Genomic DNA, 17,918 nt, shown 5'->3' on the forward strand with positions numbered 1-17,918 from the left:
CCAGCTGAGGGTACAGAGGTTGTGGGTTCAATACTGGCAGTCTTCAGGTACGTGGGCTAAAACAATGTAAGATTGAGGGGGTAAAATGATGTAAGAGTTGAGCCGCCAAGGAGGATAAAGTGGTGTAAGAGTGGGGCTGCAATTGGAGGATTTTTTGGAAAATGCAGCTCAAAACTCTTACGTCTTTTTGGGCTATATTAGGCTTCCAACGGAGGTAAAATGGTGTAAGAGTGAGGGGGTAAGAAACAAATTAACCCCCCACTCTTCCATTTTTTTGGTCTGTCAAGGAGGGGGGGGGGGGGGGTGTAAAATGATGTAAGAGTTCGGGGGTAATGGAGAAATTACCCCCGAACTCTTACATTATTTTACCCCCCCTTGAGAGACCAAAAAGATGTAAGAGTGGGGGTTTAATTTGTTTCTTACCCCCTTACTCTTACACCATTTTACCTCCGTTGGAAGCCTAATGAAGCCCAGAAATACGTAAGACTTTTGAGCTGCATTTTCCTAAAAAGTTCTCCCATTGCAGCCCCACTCTTACATCATTTTGGGCGGAAAAATTCGACACGGGACTTAAGCTTCTTCCGCCTGGAGTTGTCTGGAATATTCCGCACAACTCCAGACGAAAGAAACCTAAGTCGATACTTCATGCGTTCTTGACTAGGTTATCGTGCGTTTATGCCCAAACTTTGGTGCGTTTCTCTAAAGTTCCAGGTTATGAAGTTTTGATATCACAGAGAACCCTCCGCCCTCTCTGGTGCTCCCCAGGTGGAGATCCTCGTTTATCACGCAGACAAATTTTGAACGCTCACCGGGAGTACTGTGCGCTCAAAAATAAAATAAACAAGCGGGGATTTTTTAACGAGAAACATAAACGCACCAGTACTTACGGTCGGACTAAAATCTCCATCATAGACGAACCAAAGTCTGCACCATAGACGCACTAACTCTGCAACAATGACGAGACACGTTCTGTCTAACAGACGAGACGAGCAAAAAACTTCGTCGTAGGCGAGCTAAAGTCTGCACCACACACTCTTCTAAACATTTTTTTGCGCCTTGAGCGTCATGAATATTATCGGTCTAGACAAACTTTGTTTTTGTAAGGGAACGCAGAATGGGTGCTTTTGTTCCTAATTTTTTCACTCTTACCCGATCGAGTCCGGTCAGAACATAATGGAAAGTGATGAGAGAAGGCAATAGCAACCCAGTCACTGAAACTGCTCCGTAGAACACCAACCTCGTTTTCGCTGTGAGCAAAGTCTTAGCTGAAGTGCTTTTGCAAATAAGGATGTATCGCTCGATAGACAGAGCAAGAGCCAACATTACTTGAAACCAATAGGGACACACTTCAGTCAATAGGCGGACAATGCGGAATTCTTTTCTGAAGTTTGGGTCTTTTCTCCACCAATATGAACTATAAGAGTGCTTATTGGGAAACATTTCGTAATTGTCGAAGCTTAACAGGAGACAAAGCAAGCATTGTGACAATATACAAGCCCCCTTTTCCATTGAAGGATTTCTATTGAACCATTTAATTGGTTGAAACGCTCTATAATGGCGAAAAACATTTTTTCATGCATTTGAACGCTTGCTTTGTTATGAATGCTGAGTTGCATATGGCGTCCCATACAGGGTAATCCTCGGGATTGGATCTCGCAAACAACACCATCCAAAATTTTTTAGGTTAGTTTTTTTTCTGATACAATTAATTTTTTAATTTTTTGCTCATTTTTGGCCACAGACTAAACTGAAGGATTGATGCTGTTTCTCCCAACTCTTTGAAAATTTGTTTGAATTATATCAGTTGAAATGGCCACCGTAACACACTTAAATTAAGAAAACCGAAAATGTCAATAGTTAACATTTGTTACACTAAATCTCTAAATCTCAAAATCTCCAAGAAAAATTAACTCAATGTGTTTTTTTCTGACTATCTAAATGTTTTGGTGATTCTCCTTTTCAGAAAAATTCCAGTTCCAACTTTGAGGCATGCTTTCTATTTGCTTAGCCTGTCACTGTTCTCTAAATTAGTGATTATCTAGAATTGGCCTGTCACTATTCGCTTACCAATTCTTTCTGAAGTAGGCCGGTAAGAAAATTTTTTAATTGAATTCTCGTTGTAAAAGTAAAAATTGATTCTTGGTTCACATAAGTGGAAAACTCTCATTGTAAAATTTTGCAACCAAACTGCATAAATTTTAGTTTTTTGAAACTAATTATTTTGACCAGTATTTTTTATCCTGCATTTTTTTCAATTAGTTTTCTTGAAACTCCGGGGAAATTTGTTTCAATTTCTTGAGCCGAAAATTTAGCATTTTATGGTAGAACATTTTTTGGGCTCCTTACCGTCACTTTGCATTTTCACAAGAACATTTGCAAATTACGCAATGAAAATTTGCTGCCAAAAGTGGTAGTAAAAATGCCTGTATTTTAACTGGGGAGGGGGGGTTTGTGTCCCCCCCCCGTTACAATACCGGCATGACCTTTTTTAGGTGCCCTTGTCAAAAACTTGTAAGAGAATTTGGTGTTGTGAGAGTTGTGGAACTTGAAAAACTTTCGGAAAAAAGTTGGTGCGGTGAATGAGTGAAACTCTGATCGAAATTTTGTAATTTCTTTAAAGTGACTAAAACGAAAGTGACTAACCTGATGGAATACTGAGGTAAGGGAAGAAAAAAGATAGTTTGAATTTGATAAGTTTTTGTTCCAATGTAAAAAATTTAATAGTTTTGCGAGTCTGAGACCGCACAAAATGTATTAATTTTATGGGTTTTATCGCCCATATGTTTGAATTAACAAGTAAGTTCGAAGTAATGAAATTGAAAGTTTGTTGAATTTCAAGCTTGGAGAGAAGTTTCAAGTAGAGTTTTGAACTAAAAATAGCGCATGAAAATGAATGGGGGACACAATATCGTGATCATTGAAAAAAAAGTTAAAAAAGTGATTTTATGGCTTCCATACTGTGTCGGGAAATGCTGGATATGGGAGTCAATTGCATTTTGGTAAATTTGCGGATTGAAAATAGTTTGAATGGAGCGCTTAAGGTGTATTTTTGAAGTCATTTTTCGCCAAAAACAAACAAAATTTTGCAAAAAGTGCAAAAATCGCTTTTTTTGGTAGTAAAAAGTTGAAAAAATTGGTTTTCGCCACCAATAAGCATTTCTATACATTTTAAAAAATGTTAAAGTATGGTAAGAGAAATTCTGATGAGGAATCGTGTTTTTATTAAAAATTATTTAGTGATAACTTGTACCTCCTTTTTTTTTGATGAAGAAATGCCAAGAATGTGCAAAAATTGGTAACTTTTGAGGTAAAAATGTAGAATAATTTGTTCTATGCTAGTTATAATGGAGTGGGCAACAAAGTTATATAAGCTGAAAGTTTGCTCCAACAATTAATAACGAGTTATTGGGTGTTGTTTGCATGTTAGTTTCTGTTGATGTTTTGTTATTTTTCGGAATTTTTTGACACAAAGTAAAAAAATTGATGTTTCTCGGGCGAAGAATGAAGTGCTGTTTTTTAGTCGAAACGCCATTTACGATGAAGTTTTGTTATTTAACAGCTTGGCGAAACAAATAATAGTGTTTAACTGGGTGCTGGATATATGTTTTTTGTTACTTTTATTGTTTTCAATCAAAACTATCACTGTTTTGCGAAACAGATCTTATAAAAGAACAGTCGGCTAAAATAGATGACAACAAAATGTACGATGTTCAATTTACAAAGTCATTTTTCAGTGTACAAGATTATTGTACAGTATAAGAGAATAAGAACAAAAAAGCAATGATTTTGACATTTTTTCCGGCGATTATCACATTTATGTTTCTATGAAGACTTCTTTGGAGTGTTCATGTATGCTTTCACTTCATGGTAGACTAAACGTGGGTGTGACAGCCAAAAAAGTAGGCCGAATTTCAGTTTGAGTTCAATTTTAGCACATCTGTGAATGTAAAGCCAAAGTGAGGAAAAGTGCTCTTAAATAGTTTTATTGGTATTGCATTTTTTTAACAATTCAATTCAAAGAAGACCGCATTTCTTAAATTCTTCTAACAGCGTCTTGATACAATTTAGATTTTTTTTCTTGTCCACAACGGAATCAAAATTATGACTGAAAAATTTTCCTTTCAAGATAATATTGACTTCTACCACGAATAATATGAACGGCTTTTTTTGCTAGAGTCTGATACTTGAAATAAGCTGAATGAACTGAGATTTCAAATATAAAGTAGAACACCTTTATAAAGTCGGTTTCACACACACAGCAAAAAGAAATAGCAAAGGAATAAGTTTCATTTAGTTTTCATAATTGAGATCGATTCATTGTTTCTTTGGTGCAAAACACTTGCTCACGGTTGGTGTTATCAAAGCTTCCAATTCCCGGAACATCAATTGATTTGTTTTCACGTGTACAGGCAATTGTATCATCAACCAAGTTTGTGGTTCGCTAAAAGTTTGTGGGCTCTCAATATCTGGTTTCATTTTCAAATTGCTTTCGACCAGTTCAAGATCTCTCCGGTAGCTCTCTTGGTTCTCATACAGCGGAATTTTTTGAAATCATCATCAAAAATTTTTTTCGTACTCCATCGTCCAATGTGTCTGGATCAAATACAAACTTTCTGACATAAAACATTACAAAGTCCAGCAAGTGTTGAGCTCCTGTCATAAGGCCTTTCTCAAATAAAAGCGACTGAATGAAATCAAAGATCACAATAGGCACAGATATGTGATTTACAGTAACTCACTCATCTAACTGATAATCCCGCTGTACATTGATAACAGTCTGTTTTCTGTAAGTCTAATAAGCAATTGTTCCTCTGTCAGGCGTCGATTCCGCCTTTTGAATGATGGCTAGAGGAGGCATTAGAATTAAATTTTTTGTTTATAACAGATTTTTGGTAATCGAATGGAACAACAGGAATCTGTTGTTAAAATCCAGCTTCAGTTCAGCTAAATAAAACTTGGAATTGAGCAAATGAAAGTAGAGGCCAAAATGTGAAAATAAGAATTGAATTATAAGTTTAAACTAAGGCGTGTTCAATCAATTTCTTCCGTTTGTTTTCTAAAAAGTTACTCAAGTAGCTATTAAACACAATTTCAATACCCTCAAATTTTTGTATTTTAGGTGAACCTGAGTATAATATTCGTTTTAACGTTCGCATTTTTTCCGTACTAGGGATGTTGCATGTACACACTTATTTTTATTACTTTCTTATCTATAGCAAATAATGAAAGCACTATGTTATTCAAATACCAAACCGCGTTGATATCAGGAATGCTATGTAGATCAAAAGATATATAAGGCTTTGTTGCCTGTTAATGTCTTGGTTTTAACATGCGTTCTCGCAATGAATTCCGTTTTTAGATAGGGAGAAAATTATTTCAACATATCCCTAACAAAGTTTTGTTACACTCTCGGGTTGAATAAGCATTAGAACAAAACTTGACCTCACTGCTTTTACGCTATTTGTTGTTACTTTATACCAATCGCACGCATTTAATGCTTTCTTATCAGTGGTAATAAACAATATAACGTATTGTTAGCATTATATGTGTACATTGTGTGTCTGCGTGTCTGTGCGTGGTTACTGTAGTATTGTTTAAACTATTTATGAGGATACATATAAACTAAAACCAGTGTATGCTAGGAATAATCTTTTATTGCTTTTTTTTAATCTTGCAACGGTTTCAAAGGAATTTGCTTTCGTATGATCAAGGTTAGGTATGTGCTTAATAAAACAAATATCATTTTGTCTGTTGGTAATAAATGGATTTTCCGACGCAATGAACAATAATCCAATTTTTCCAAACATTATAATGCGCAGCCAGGCTATCAAAAAAAGGTATGCGTCTTGAAAAACCGATTGTATGGAGAAACTGTTTGAACAGCATCCACGAAATTTATCTATCGGTTTCATCAAAATACCAAAACAACAGTGTAAGGTTAAATTATTTTCTGGCCACAGGTGAATAATTTAGCGAAATTGAAAGGTTTGATTTTGAAATAGCAATAAAATTGAAACCCTACGGTGGTTTTATTGGCATAGATAACTCTTCAGTAGATAAATACTTTAAAATCTCAAAAGTTTTACGTTTGCACGCTATTTTAAACGACGCAGGTGGTTTCATATACGAACTATATAGCCGAGGGCCTGGTTATTCTTTTATGCTTCCGCGGAAAAGCATTAACAGTTTTAGTGGTTATTTGTCGGGAAAACTGTTTTTGTTTATATATAAAGGTTTTTCATCCGTCAATTTTTCATTTTTTGGAATGCTGAGCAGCAAAACAGTTGTGCTAGACGTTGAAAGATTTCGTAACAGAAAGAAAAATTTATAGTTACAAGAACATGGTATTTGTACCGGGGATTATCTTGATTGCGTGCCACTTTTACCTCCAATAAGTCATAAGGAGTTAACAACTCAACAAAAGCAATCTTTCAGTTGGTGGACTAAAAATTTGCACGGTATTGATCGGGACACAGGAAACGATCACTATCATTATCTTACACAAATAATTCAAAGCTTCCGCTTGAGAATTCCGGGTGCAATATTCTACGCTAAGGGAAAGGCAAAAGTAAAATTTTTGTCAGATTTGCTTGAGTGCTCTATCGTTGATCTGAATTCACTTGAGTGTCAATCGATATCTGCAAACTATTCTACACAAAACTGTCAAAATCATTCAAAGGGCAAGAACAATTTCAACAAACATTGTGCAAAAGAAAAAGCCTTTGTCTATTTCAATTGGTTAGCAAATGAGAGAGGAATTAACGAAAGTGGAAGCACCCGTTTCACCGAGTTCAACAATTTGCACTTGATTGCGGGGACGGAATATGAGTCTTTCTATTTCTAAAGACAAACCGCAAAAACCGGAAGCCAGTTTTTCTAGAGAGAAGTTAAATTGTTGCTGACTGAAGACAAAATTTGGTCATTCACTGATTTGATATAATATATTGAACCTTTTATCCAGTGGAGAAAGCACAATGTCAAAAGCTCAACCCAGAGTTTGTCCTCCGAGACTCCTATTGATGTCGAAGCACACGGTTGGTGAAGAAATTGACAAAAACGATCCTTCACTGCCAAAGGAGATTCAACAAGTGGTGAAGGAAAAAAACAACGCAAAATTGTTCATTTTGACAAAACTGAAAATGAAAAGAAAATTGAAAGCCTACGCTGGTATTATTGGCATAGATAATTCTTCTCTAGATAAGTACTTGAAAATCTCAAAATCTTTACGTTTGCACGCTATTTTAGACGACGCAGGTGGTTTCATATACAAAATATAAAGCCTAGGGCCTGGTTACTCTTTTATGCCTCCTTGTAAAAGCATTAACAGTTTTAGTGGTCATTTGTCGGGAATATTGTTTTTGTTTATATAGAAAGGTTTTTCATCCGTCAGTTTTTCATTTTTTGGAATGCTTAGCAGCAAAGCAGTTGTACTAGACGTTGAAAGATTTCGTCACAGAAAGAAAAATTTATAGTTACAAGAACATGGTATTTGTACAGGGGATTATCTTGATTGCGTGTCATTTTTACCTCCAACAAGTCATAAGGAATTAATAACTCAACAAAAGCAATCTTTCAATTGGTTGACTAAAAATTTGTACGGTATTGAGCGGGAGACAGGAAATAATCCCTATCGTTATCTTACACAAATAAATCAAAGCGTTGGCTGGAGGATTCCGGGTGCAATATTCTACGCTAAGGGAAAAGAGAAAGTAAAATTTTTGTCAGATTTGCTTGAGTGCTCTATCGTTGATCTGAATTCACCTGAGTGTTATTCAATATTTGTAAACTGTTTTACACAAAACTGTCAAAATCAATCAAAGGGCAAGAACAATTTCAACAAACATTGTGCAAAAGAAAAAACCATTTTCTATTTCAATTGGTTAACAAATGAGAGAGGAATTAACGAAAGTGGAAGCACCCCTTTCACCGAGTTCAACAATTTGCACTTGAATACGGGGGACGGAATATGAGTCTTTCTATTTCCAAAGACAAAGCCATAAAAAACGGAAACCAGTTTTTCTAGAGAGAAGTTAATTTGTTGCTGGATAAAGACAAAATTTGGTCATTCACTGATTTGGTATAAAATATGAAACTTTTTCTTCAGTGGAGAAAGCATAATGTCAAAAACTCAACCCAGAGTCTGTCTTCTGAGACTCTTATTTATGTCGAAGCACACGGTTAGTGAAGAAATTGACAAAAACGATACTTCACTGCCAAAGGAGATTCAACAATTGGTGAAGGAAAAAAAACCACAAAATTGTTCATTATGACAAAACTGAAAAGGAAACAAAAATTGAAAGCCTACGGCGGTATTATTGGCATAGATAATTCTTCAGTAAATAAGTACTTGAAAATCTCAAAAGTTTTACGTGTGCACGCTATTTTAGACGACGCAGGTGGTTTCGTATACGAACTATATAGCCAAGGGCCTGGTTATTCTTTTATGCTTCCGTGGAAAAGTATTAACAGTTTTAGAGGTCATTTGTCGGGAAATTTGCTTTTGTTTATATATAAAGGTTTTTCATCCGTCAATTTTTCATTTGTTGGAATGCTTAGCAGCAAAGCAGTTGTACTAGACGTTGAAAGATTTCGTCACAGAAAGAAAAATTTATAGTTACAAGAACATGGTATTTGTACAGGGGATTATCTTGATTGCGTGTCATTTTTACCTCCAACAAGTCATAAGGAATTAATAACTCAACAAAAGCAATCTTTCAATTGGTTGACTAAAAATTTGTACGGTATTGAGCGGGAGACAGGAAATAATCCCTATCGTTATCTTACACAAATAAATCAAAGCGTTCGCTGGAGGATTCCGGGTGCAATATTCTACGCTAAGGGAAAAGAGAAAGTAAAATTTTTGTCAGATTTGCTTGAGTGCTCTATCGTTGATCTGAATTCACCTGAGTGTTATTCAATATTTGTAAACTGTTTTACACAAAACTGTCAAAATCAATCAAAGGGCAAGAACAATTTCAACAAACATTGTGCAAAAGAAAAAACCATTTTCTATTTCAATTGGTTAACAAATGAGAGAGGAATTAACGAAAGTGGAAGCACCCCTTTCACCGAGTTCAACAATTTGCACTTGAATACGGGGGACGGAATATGAGTCTTTCTATTTCCAAAGACAAAGCCATAAAAAACGGAAACCAGTTTTTCTAGAGAGAAGTTAATTTGTTGCTGGATAAAGACAAAATTTGGTCATTCACTGATTTGGTATAAAATATGAAACTTTTTCTTCAGTGGAGAAAGCACAATGTCAAAAACTCAACCCAGAGTCTGTCCTCTGAGACTCTTATTTATGTCGAAGCACACGGTTAGTGAAGAAATTGACAAAAACGATACTTCACTGCCAAAGGAGATTCAACAATTGGTGAAGGAAAAAAAACCACAAAATTGTTCATAATGACAAAACTGAAAAGGAAACAAAAATTGAAAGCCTACGGTGGTATTATTGGCATAGATAATTCTTCAGTAAATAAGTACTTGAAAATCTCAAAAGTTTTACGTGTGCACGCTATTTTAGACGACGCAGGTGGTTTCGTATACGAACTATATAGCCAAGGGCCTGGTTATTCTTTTATGCTTCCGTGGAAAAGTATTAACAGTTTTAGAGGTCATTTGTCGGGAATTTTGCTTTTGTTTATATATAAAGGTTTTTCATCCGTCAATTTTCCATTTGTTGGAATGCTGAGCAGCAAAACAGTTGTGCTAGACGTTGAAAGGTTTCGTCACAGAAAGAAAAACTTATAGTTAAAGAACTTGGTATTTGTACCGGGGATTATCTTGATTGCGTGTCATTTTTACCTCCAACAAGTCATAAGGAGTTAACAACTCAACAAAAGCATTCTTTCAGTTGGTTGACTAAAAATTTGCACGGTATTGATCGGGACACAGGAAACGATCCCTATCATTATCTTACACAAATAATTCAAAGCTTCCGCTTGAGAATTCCGGGTGCAATATTCTACGCTAAGGGAAAGGCAAAAGTAAAATTTTTGTCAGATTTGCTTGAGTGCTCTATCGTTGATCTGAATTCACTTGATTGTTATTCAATATTTGTAAACTGTTTTACACAAAACTGTCAAAATCAATCAAAGGGCAAGAACAATTTCAACAAACATTGTGCAAAAGAAAAAACCATTTTCTATTTAAATTGGTTAACAAATGAGAGAGGAATTAACGAAAGTGGAAGCACCCCTTTCACCGAGTTCAACAATTTGCACTTGATTACGGGGGACGGAATATGAGTCTTTCTATTTCCAAAGACAAAGCCATAAAAACCGGAAAGCAGTTTTTCTGGAGAGAAGTTAATTTGTTGCTGGATGAAGACAAAATTTTGGTCATTCACTGATTTGGTATAAAATATTGAATTTTTTTTCCACTGGAGAAAGCACAATGTCAAAAACTCAACCCAGAGTCTGTCCTCTGAGACTCTTATTCATGTCGAAGCACACGGTTAGTGAAGAAATTGACAAAAACGATACTTCACTGCCAAAGGAGATTCAACAATTGGTGAAGGAAAAAAAACAAAATTGTTCATTATGACAAAACTGAAAAGGAAACAAAAATTGAAAGCCTACGGCGGTATTATTGGCATAGATAATTCTTCAGTAAATAAGTACTTGAAAATCTCAAAAGTTTTACGTGTGCACGCTATTTTAGACGACGCATGTGCTTTCGTATACGAACTATATAGCCAAGGGCCTGGTTATTCTTTTATGCTTCCGTGGAAAAGCATTAACAGTTTTAGAGGTCATTTGTCGGGAAATTTGCTTTTGTTTATATTTAAGGTTTTTCATCCGTCAATTTTTCATTTGTTGGAATGTTGAGCAGCAAAACAGTTGTGCTAGACGTTGAAAGGTTTCGTCACAGAAAGAAAAACTTATAGTTAAAAGAACTTGGTATTTGTACCGGGGATTATCTTGATTGCGTGTCATTTTTATCTCCAACAAGTCATAAGGAGTTAACAACTCAAGAAAAGCATTCTTTCAGTTGGTTGACTAAAAATTTGCACGGTATTGATCGAGACACAGGAAACGATCCCTATCATTATCTTACACAAATAATTCAAAGCTTCCGGTTGAGAATTCCGGGTGCAATATTCTACGCTAAGGGAAAGGCAAAGGTAAAATTTTTGTCAGATTTGCTTGAGTGCTCTATCGTTGATCTGAATTCACTTGATTGTTATTCAATATTTGTAAACTGTTTTACACAAAACTGTCAAAATCAATCAAAGGGCAAGAACAATTTCAACAAACATTGTGCAAAAGAAAAAACCATTTTCTATTTCAATTGGTTAACAAATGAGAGAGGAATTAACGAAAGTGGAAGCACCCCTTTCACCGAGTTCAACAATTTGCACTTGATTACGGGGGACGGAATATGAGTCTTTCTATTTCCAAAGACAAAGCCATAAAAACCGGAAAGCAGTTTTTCTGGAGAGAAGTTAATTTGTTGCTGGATGAAGACAAAATTTGGTCATTCACTGATTTGGTATAAAATATTGAATTTTTTTTCCACTGGAGAAAGCACAATGTCAAAAACTCAACCCAGAGTCTGTCCTCTGAGACTCTTATTTATGTCGAAGCACACGGTTAGTGAAGAAATTGACAAAAACGATACTTCACTGCCAAAGGAGATTCAACAATTGGTGAAGGAAAAAAAACAAAATTGTTCATTATGACAAAACTGAAAAGGAAACAAAAATTGAAAGCCTACGGCGGTATTATTGGCATAGATAATTCTTCAGTAAATAAGTACTTGAAAATCTCAAAAATTTTACGTGTGCACGCTATTTTAGACGACGCATGTGGTTTCGTATACGAACTATATAGCCAAGGGCCTGGTTATTCTTTTATGCTTCCGTGGAAAAGCATTAACAGTTTTAGAGGTCATTTGTCGGGAAATTTGCTTTTGTTTATATATAAAGGTTTTTCATCCGTCAATTTTTCATTTGTTGGAATGTTGAGCAGCAAAACAGTTGTGCTAGACGTTGAAAGGTTTCGTCACAGAAAGAAAAACTTATAGTTACAAGAACTTGGTATTTGTATCGGGGATTATCTTGATTGCGTGTCATTTTTACCTCCAACAAGTCATAAGGAGTTAACAACTCAACAAAAACATTCTTTCAGTTGGTTGACTAAAAATTTGCACGGTATTGATCGGGACACAGGAAACGATCCCTATCATTATCTTACACAAATAATTCAAAGCTTCCGCTTGAGAATTCCGGGTGCAATATTCTACGCTAAGGGAAAGGCAAAAGTAAAATTTTTGTCAGATTTGCTTGAGTGCTCTATCGTTGATCTGAATTCACTTGATTGTTATTCAATATTTGTAAACTTTTACACAAAACTGTCAAAATCAATCAAAGGGCAAGAACAATTTCAACAAACATTGTGCAAAAGAAAAAACCATTTTCTATTTCAATTGGTTAACAAATGAGAGAGGAATTAACGAAAGTGGAAGCACCCCTTTCACCGAGTTCAACAATTTGCACTTGATTACGGGGGACGGAATATGAGTCTTTCTATTTCCAAAGACAAAGCCATAAAAACCGGAAAGCAGTTTTTCTGGAGAGAAGTTAATTTGTTGCTGGATGAAGACAAAATTTGGTCATTCACTGATTTGGTATAAAATATTGAATTTTTTTTTCACTGGAGAAAGCACAATGTCAAAAACTCAACCCAGAGTCTGTCCTCTGAGACTCTTATTTATGTCGAAGCACACGGTTAGTGAAGAAATTGACAAAAACGATACTTCACTGCCAAAGGAGATTCAACAATTGGTGAAGGAAAAAAAAACAAAATTGTTCATTATGACAAAACTGAAAAGGAAACAAAAATTGAAAGCCTACGGCGGTATTATTGGCATAGATAATTCTTCAGTAAATAAGTACTTGAAAATCTCAAAAATTTTACGTGTGCACGCTATTTTAGACGACGCATGTGGTTTCGTAAACGAACTATATAGCCAAGGGCCTGGTTATTCTTTTATGCTTCCGTGGAAAAGCATTAACAGTTTTAGAGGTCATTGGTCGGGAAATTTGCTTTTGTTTATATATAAAGGTTTTTCATCCGTCAATTTTTCATTTGTTGGAATGTTGAGCAGCAAAACAGTTGTGCTAGACGTTGAAAGGTTTCGTCACAGAAAGAAAAACTTATAGTTACAAGAACTTGGTATTTGTATCGGGGATTATCTTGATTGCGTGTCATTTTTACCTCCAACAAGTCATAAGGAGTTAACAACTCAACAAAAGCATTCTTTCAGTTGGTTGACTAAAAATTTGCACGGTATTGATCGGGACACAGGAAACGATCCCTATCATTATCTTACACAAATAATTCAAAGCTTCCGCTTGAGAATTCCGGGTGCAATATTCTACGCTAAGGGAAAGGCAAAAGTAAAATTTTTGTCAGATTTGCTTGAGTGCTCTATCGTTGATCAGAATTCACTTGATTGTTATTCAATATTTGTAAACTGTTTTACACAAAACTGTCAAAATCAATCAAAGGGCAAGAACAATTTCAACAAACATTGTGCAAAAGAAAAAACCATTTTCTATTTCAATTGGTTAACAAATGAGAGAGGAATTAACGAAAGTGGAAGCACCCCTTTCACCGAGTTCAACAATTTGCACTTGATTACGGGGGACGGAATATGAGTCTTTCTATTTCCAAAGACAAAGCCATAAAAACCGGAAAGCAGTTTTTCTGGAGGGTTTAGAAAGTGTTTAGAAAGTACCCGGAAAAGGGTTTAGAAGAGTGTTTAGAAAGTCTGGAGTGTTTAGAAAGTACCCGGAAACCCTTGGTGTTACGTTTAGAAAGTACGCCAATTTGATTGTTATTCAATATTTGTAAACTGTTTTACACAAAACTGTCAAAGTCATTCAAAGGGCAAGAACAATTTCAACAAACATTGTGCAAAAGAAAAAACCATTTTCTATTTCAATTGGTTAACAAATGAGAGACGAATTAACGAAAGTGGAAGCACCCCTTTCACCGAGTTCAACAATTTGCACTTGATTACGGGGGACGGAAAATGAGTCCTTCTATTTCCAAAGACAAAACCATAAAAACAGGAAACCAGTTTTTCTAGAGAGAAGTTAATTTGTTGCTGACTGAAAACAAAATTTGGTCATTCACTGATTTGGTATATTTTATTGAACCTTTTCTTCAGTGGAGAAAGCACAGTGTCAAAAACTCAACCCAGAGTCTGTCCTCTGAGACTCTTATTTATGTCGAAGCACACGGTTGGTGAAGAAGTGTGAAGAATACTAAGTTGTGAAGAAACTTCTGTTTTGATATCGAAATTGTCTAAATAAGCTGTTTACATTTTACCACATCCAAAAACCCGGAAACCCTTGGTGTTACGTTTAGAAAGTACGCCAATTTGATTGTTATTCAATATTTGTAAACTGTTTTACACAAAACTGTCAAAGTCATTCAAAGGGCAAGAACAATTTCAACAAACATTGTGCAAAAGAAAAAACCATTTTCTATTTCAATTGGTTAACAAATGAGAGACGAATTAACGAAAGTGGAAGCACCCCTTTCACCGAGTTCAACAATTTGCACTTGATTACGGGGGACGGAAAATGAGTCCTTCTATTTCCAAAGACAAAACCATAAAAACAGGAAACCAGTTTTTCTAGAGAGAAGTTAATTTGTTGCTGACTGAAAACAAAATTTGGTCATTCACTGATTTGGTATATTTTATTGAACCTTTTCTTCAGTGGAGAAAGCACAGTGTCAAAAACTCAACCCAGAGTCTGTCCTCTGAGACTCTTATTTATGTCGAAGCACACGGTTGGTGAAGAAATTGACAAAAACGATCCCTCACTGCCAAAGGAGATTCAACAATTGGTGAAGGAAAAAAAACCACAAAATTGTTCATAATGACAAAACTGAGAGACTGTCTGAGTGCTTTACGGTTCATATCAAAAATTTTCTAAATAAGTTCAATTGCTATGAGTTGTTTTATGTATAGTGACTTTTTCTTATAACATTTTTAAAAAAATTTATTTTGTCTCGAGATGGAGGGAGTAACAGTTGATCAAGTTGACACTGTTGTAGAAGAAAGTGTTTTTTGAGAAAAAAATTGCAGCAAACCTCATTAAAATGAAGATTTGCCGCGGTCAGAAGTTGTATTTTTCGTCAATTGTTTGTTATTTTGCTGCTGATATCACTTTGTATTGTTAAATTAACCACTTTAATACTAAGTTGTGAAGAAACTTCTGTTTTGATATCGAAATTGTCTAAATAAGCTGTTTACATTTTACCACATCCAAAAACCCGGAAACCCTTGGTGTTACGTTTAGAAAGTACGCCAATTTGATATTTTTGAAAAGTCTTGTAAACTGTCTCCTGATAATAGACGATTCGTGCAAAGAAATTGACAATGAAAAAGCATTTGTTAAATTGGCCACTGCAGGGCGTCACAAAATTGTTAATGAAATTTATATAAAGCACAACCTTTATATAGTACAACTGAGAAAGTGGTCGCGTACAATAGACTTGAACTCAACACACATCATTTTGTGCAAATCAGACGGCAATATTCAACAAGTCCGAATTTTAGGCAAACAGTTGAACTTTGTTAAATTTTGAAACACTGCTATCAATTGGCAACGAAAGAACAGTTTGAGCATTTGCTTGTTGATCTTGATCCAAAAACTTCTGATTGTTCACGATACTGTTCAAATATCACTGAGCCAGGTCCTACAGTTTTCTATCTTCCATCTGATAAAGCAGAAACAACTCTTCTAAATAATAAAAGAGAAAAATTATCTATACCGAAGCAAATGGTACATTTGCAGCCAAAACAATTAAGGAAATATTTGCGTAGTTGTGATAGTTATGTTATACTGGTTTTGTGTGAATGTCTTTACAATTTTTTACTGGGCCATGTTAGAGTAAAGTAATAGATTTAAAAATTACAGACACATATTTGAAGGCGTTCGCAAGAAAAAGTTATCAACGGATAAGCAACGAGCACTTTTCCTAACAAAAACCGGTTTCAAACCGATTCAACTCATTATTAAAATTTATTTCATCCATTTGAGTTAAGCAATGTCGACTGCGGAAGAGTTTATTTTGATTCCCAAAAATCAGTTTATGAAGGAGCAACCATATTCCTTACAAATTCTAAATGATCTGAGAGTTCAGCATACAGGAGCTCAATTTTCCTCTTTGAACCGTATTTGAGCAGACGAAAGCACTAACGAGGAGTACCAAGAATTTTTGGATACAAGGGAAGCAACTGATCCTACTGAGTTGTCGAAAGTAAACGGGGACGAAATTCGTCAAAATCTCAACATGATAGCGCCACCAAAATTTATCAGGACGGAGACAATAGTAATCTGATTAAAGATTCACAAATTGTAGGCAAAAAGGTAAATTTCATTGTTGACGCAACAGCGACAGGAGTAAATGTTTCCATTTTTCTCTATGAATCGCAGAAGCTAAATGAAATACTAAGTAATCCAGGTTATTTTAAAATTCTATTGGTTTTAAACATAAAAGAAGACTCGATCATCAACAGTAATGCTAAAATTGCGAATTGCGATCCGCAAAGGAACTCGAAGATTTAGCAAACAAAAAAAGAAACAGAAAACTTTTGCGCCAAAAAGAAGCAAGCAAGAAGAAACCAGTCAGTTACCTACAGAGGAGTCCTCGAAACCTCAAAGGAAGTCAAAACTCAGCAAAGGGAGAAAAACTGAGAGTCTTTCGACGAATGAGAGAAAATTGCTTGAGTTAAAACATACCAAAAGTCCCACAGCATATGGAAGCATAAAAAATCTGCAAAAAAAGCGCAAATTTGAAGCCACGTAAAGTGAAATTGTTTCTAGGAGTCAAAAATGCCCACACATAGCCTAGGATATATAGAAAAAAAATTCCAAAACTGAAAGTTATTGCTAACAACATAAACGAGATGTGGTCGCTAGACTTGGCTTTTGTGGATAAATTAGCAGAAAAGAACAAAGATGTAAAATATTTGTTGGTTGCGGTTGACTGTCTCTGACGTTACCTACGAGTGAAACCCTTAAAATCAAAGTATGCCACAACAACAGCAGAGGCGTTTGAGAAAATGATAAAGAACAAGCGACTTAAAAAGTGTTGGCAGATGCTGGTAACGAATTTAAGGGCTCCTTCAGCAACCTTGTCAGAAAAGTAAAATTAAACTTTATATAGTTTTAGCGAGAAAAAATCAGCATTTGCGGAAAGAAACATACGATTGTTCAAGAATTTGATATACAAGTATTTAGAGGACAAGTGGGCATATTCGTATATTAATCAATCGCAGAGCTTTGTACAAACCCTTAACTCAATAGGACAACGAAATTGGTGCCCAATAAAAAGACAAAGAAAGACGTTCCCTAATTGATGTCAATAATTTTTGATTCGTCAACAAAACTAGTTTGTCGACCAAAGTTTTACGTTGGGCAATTTTTGCAAATATCAAAAATGCATCTTCCTTTTAGAAAAGGATACAAGCGAAAATTTACCAACGAAGGTTTCGAGATTTACGATATACCTATAACAAGTCCCCCTGCTTATAGTTTCACATTGACCTCTCCCAGGAGCCAGTTGAAGGAAAGTTTTATGAATTAGTGTTGGTCAAAGTGAGAAACAATAGTAGTTAAATGACAAAACATGAACGAATTCACGTTTCAATTAGCTCCATCAGCCTCTGAATATTTTTCCTCAAAACACCTTGTCCTCATTCAAAAATTATTTCAATGAAGAAAAAATCAGCATTTGCTGAAAGAAACATACGATTGTTATACAAGTATTTAGAGGACAAGTGGACATATTCGTATATTAATCAGTTGCAGAGCTTTGTACAAACCCTTAACTCTGGAGTCGACAGGACAACGAAATTGGCGCCCAAAAAGACAAAGAAACACGTTC

At 35.3% G+C, this 17,918-nt stretch overlaps 1 protein-coding gene across 1 annotated transcript in view; it reads left to right on the forward strand.

Annotated features, from left to right (window-relative positions):
• LOC142335311 (uncharacterized) overlaps positions 1–17,918 on the forward strand; it is a 101,221-nt gene that overhangs the window by 60,013 nt on the left and 23,290 nt on the right. The window lies entirely within an intron of this gene.

The sequence above is a fragment of the Convolutriloba macropyga genome, chromosome 2 (genome assembly GCF_964194025.1).
Source record: "Convolutriloba macropyga chromosome 2, txConMacr16.3, whole genome shotgun sequence".
NCBI classification, from domain to species: domain Eukaryota; kingdom Metazoa; phylum Xenacoelomorpha; order Acoela; family Convolutidae; genus Convolutriloba; species Convolutriloba macropyga.